Below are 4,484 nucleotides of genomic sequence, written 5' to 3'. Positions count from 1 at the left end.
TATAACCTTGGCGATGTCGTGCCTATGGACCCTGTGTCCTGTCTCTTCACCCTTGGCTCTTAACAATTCTTTCTCCTTCCACCGATACATTTAATATCCCTTACTATGGTTTAATTCCCTGCCTTTCAGAAACAAGGGCAATACTTCCCACTAAGGCAATACGTATTAATCTGATTGAGAATGTTTTATTAGGAACTAACAGCCTTCTGCCTGTTTTAAAAAGATATACTATTGATTGCCCAGAATGTTAGAAATAATTTTTGTTCGCCTGACTGAGTTTATCTTTTCTCAGTAATATTTCACAGTTGAAATCCTTCCTCTTGAAAACTTCCAGAAATACTGTTCATTTAAAAATATCATCATCCACCGTTCTTTTCTACAGATGGACAAAATTTGTCCTTCCTAAATTGTTCACATTCCAAATTTGCCCGTTAATTTATTTAGAAATGAAACAAATATAAATTATGCATTTTCCAACTTAATTTAAAATGCATTATGCACTGTGATCTTCTCTAGAATTGAGATTATTAAGGGAACAAATCTGTATGGATTAATTTTGAATCCATCCTTTGTAATTCAATGACAAGCACCATTGTCCTTAGGTGTAAAGAAAGAAAACAAATAGTAAAGAAAACCACACAGACACACACACACACACACACACACACACATACACATATATATAAAATCTTTTTTGGCCTTATTTTTGTTAATTTTGCCCCAAAAATATGTTTCTGTTTTGAAAAGTTGACAAAAACTTTTCAGGCTGCTTAGAAAGAAATAACAAAGCTCTTTTGGTCTATTTTAATCAGTATTATCTATTTATATGAAATAGACCAACACAAGCAGGAAACACCTTCTGTCATCTTTGGCAATGTAAATGTTTGAGAACGCTTCAAAAATTCCTCAAGAGATATATGAAGTATATGAAATACATGTTCAAACATCTGGAGAATAAGATAGAAAAGCAGAAGCCTTTTTTGCAAGAGAAGAAAACTGAGAAACTGCCAGGAAAATGTTAACACAGCATGGTCTGGTACCTGATTTTTCAGACCTGCGTTGACGGAGCACAGTATTAAAATCACAGTAAGCACAGTAAAATCACACTCTTGACCAGACTTTACAATAAAAAGAGTACAGTAAATGATGATGATGATGATGATGATGATGCAATGATTTGTTAATGGGGAAGGGGCAAAATAAGAGGAAAATAAAACAAGATAGCTAATTAAAAGTTTTGTTCTATAGCTTGGTGAAGATATTTGGTCACCTGGTAAGTGAGTGTGGAGGTTAGCATCCTTAAAAAAAAAAAATCAGCATTTCTCTGTGTGGCCCTCCTATTTGGAAATGATTGGGGCAATCAGAACATATCTTGGACAGCACAGAAAGGACTGCATGAGAACAGGAGCAAGCATTTCTACCTCTTTGCATCCACTAGGCGCAAGGGTAGGCAACCTTGGCTCTTTTATGACTCCTGGACTTCAACTCCCAGAATTCCTGAGCCACCATGGCTCAGCTTGGAAACCTCTCCCTTTCCCCTCAGTGTGGCTGGCTGAGGAATTCTGGGAGTTGAAGTCCACGAGTCATAAAAGGGCCAAGCTTGAAGACCCCTACCCTAGGCCTAGAGTCTAGACCAGGGGTAGGCCACCTTGGCTCTTTTATGACCCGTGGACTTCAACTCCCAGAATTCCTGAGCCAGTATGGGGGAACTATGGCCCCTTCATGTCTTGTGGACTTCAACTCCCAGAATTCCTGAGCCAGCATGGCTCAGCTTGGAAACCTCTCCCTTTCCCCTCAGCATGGCTGGCTCAGGAATTCTGGGAGTTGAAGTCCACGAGTCATGAAAGAGCCAAGGTTGCCTACCCCTGCTTAGGGCAAAGTCTCTGAAAATAAGGGAGTCCCCTGAAATCTTTCTACCAGCAGAGCTGATGGAAAAGCATCAGAGCAGACCCTGGTGATATCATTTTGACGATCAATGTCCCTTGATTATCTCTTTTACTATTGATTTGGCCTTCTCCGGGATTAATTGGCCTAAATATTCAGGAGAGAAGCCAAGCTGCAAAGTTCTGCTAAACAGATAAGGTGCCAATGAGATTGGAGATTGACTGACAGCAGCAGAGGCATCAAGCCTGTAGGGTCAAGCATGATTCTAAGTCCCGAGTAGCAGAACATCAGGAGGAGAGGTGGAAAGGACATTATTTTGTTTTCCTTCCGTTTTTTAAAGGGAGGCACCTCTGCTGAGCTCACATAGTTAATCTCCTAACATAAGAGACTATCAGGCTTCCGTCAAAAATGCAAACAAAGATAAACATCCCAAATTAAACCCTCATATTTTATATTCTTCTTGATGACTCTCAGCAGGATAGTAAAGACTGAGCCATTTTGAAGAGCATGCCAGTCTATTAGCAAGACCGCTATCTTTTAGTGTTTATTTTATTGTTGTCCCCTTCATATTGTGTGGGTTGCCTTGGATTTAGGGTACCTTTTATCTTAAATTTATTTTAGACCTATCGTGAGATGTTTTGACACTTTCCTATTAGGTTAGCCACCAAGAGTCACCAAACTGCAGTAGGGTATACATTTAATCAATCAATCAAAGTTTGTACCAAGCCTCACTCACCTCAATCTTTAAAAACACACATATACACACGCAAATCTTTTCAAAGGATCCCAAATGGTTGAATCTCAGAAATAGTTTCCAGGATTTTCATATAATTCAGAAGTGTGCACATCAAAGATTGATTGGAGTGGTCATTTTCTCCTACACTCTTTGTTCCCATGAAGTTCAGTGGGAGGAAAAATAAACTAGGAATAATCATCTCCACACAAGAACCAGTATGACACTACTCCTGGTTTTCTCCCCCAGTCAATTCAGTCAATCTGCTAAGACTCAAGAAGTAGTCATTCTCTCCCCGGGAGGTAAATGGAGGTAAACCATTTCCTGAACTGTCCTAAATCTACCCCCTCTTCCTTAAAGCAGGTCAAGAAAACAGAGTCCGCGTTCTTAATTAGTCCCTCTTTCCTATACACTAATAAAAACAGAGGATAATTTCTCTCTGGTTTCAATAACTGCTAGCTGTTGTACAAAATTGTAGGAGACACAATGCAGATCAAGATGCCTGCTTGAAGTGGAGCAAGAGAACAAGCAGTGCCATAATAAGCAGATTTTAATGATTTACTATAAATCAGCATTTTTTGCCCTGTCAGGGAGATTGAGGAGGCAGACAGCTCTTCACATGTCTGCCTCACAAATGCCTTCCTGATGAATCATGTGCTTTGAATCACTGATCACAACATTCAAACGGCACATCCAAATAATGAGGGAAACATTCCCTCCCCGTCTTTACAACTGGCCTTGAATGCCAGGAGTAACTGTTCAGAGTAGCACAGTAGTTAAATACCAGAACTGAGACTGTGTTGGTTGGGAGACAGTAATGATAGCTACATCTTCCAGGTTATCTTACTAGCATGTTCCCACACCCTCATATAGTTGGGTTGTCTTTTGTGGAACTGTTTTGAAGAATTTTCAGCGTGAGGGATCCACAGGAAACAAGGATAAGTTTAAGTTTAACAGAATAACAGAATTGGAAGGAATTTTGGAGGTCTTCTTGTCCAACCCCCTGCTCAGGCAGAAAACTCTATATCATTTCATACAAATGGTTGTCCAATCTCTTCTTAAAAACCTCCAGCCTTGGAGCACCCACAACTTCTGGAGGCAAGTCATTCCACTGATTAATTATTCTGACTGTCAGGAGATTTCTTCTTAGTTGTAGGTTATTTCTCTCTTCTGCCTCCTCTATCATTCTATTGGAAAAGTGGTGAGACAGTGTGTTTAGGAACAGTTTAAAAGTGGTTGTGAAGAAGTGACTGAACCATCCCTAGGGAAGAACCAGCAAAACAAGGGGGCTATTATAATCAAGATTAATTGACAGAGAAGATTTATTTATTAGATTTATGGGTTGCTCAATTCATCTAGAGGAGACTGCAATCTACATCTTCTACAACTCTAACTTGATTCCAGGTATCATTAGAGATGAACTAAGCCATAATTGGTTTATTTAAAAAAGCATTCTGCATTGAAGGAGGTAAAACTGTTAATTGTGAGGATGATCAGCTTCTCCTTCCAATCTGTAATGATCATGAACTACACCTTCTCCATACAGTTATGATCCTTCTGAAACACTTTTTGAGTTTTCACCTTTGAGTATTCTTGAACCCACATAACACAAAATCATTTTAGAAATTTTCTGAAATTCTATCATATACTATCGCCTTAAAGCTATATCAGGAATGTGTTTGGATGGAGGGCAACCAATTGAATGCTCGCTTTATGTATTTTAGATCCAAATCCAAATCAATATTTATTACAGTTATGGACTCGCATTTGGGAATAGGAAAGAGTCATTTGGAAGAAAACTAAAAATATCATGGATGTAAAGCATAAAGAGCCATATTAAGTGAAAGAACTAAAAAAAACAATCCCT

This window comes from Protobothrops mucrosquamatus, unplaced genomic scaffold, assembly GCF_001527695.2.
Source record: "Protobothrops mucrosquamatus isolate PMUCROS unplaced genomic scaffold, P.Mucros_1.0 scaffold1649, whole genome shotgun sequence".
NCBI lineage: Eukaryota > Metazoa > Chordata > Lepidosauria > Squamata > Viperidae > Protobothrops > Protobothrops mucrosquamatus.
This window is presented reverse-complemented; position numbering follows the sequence as displayed.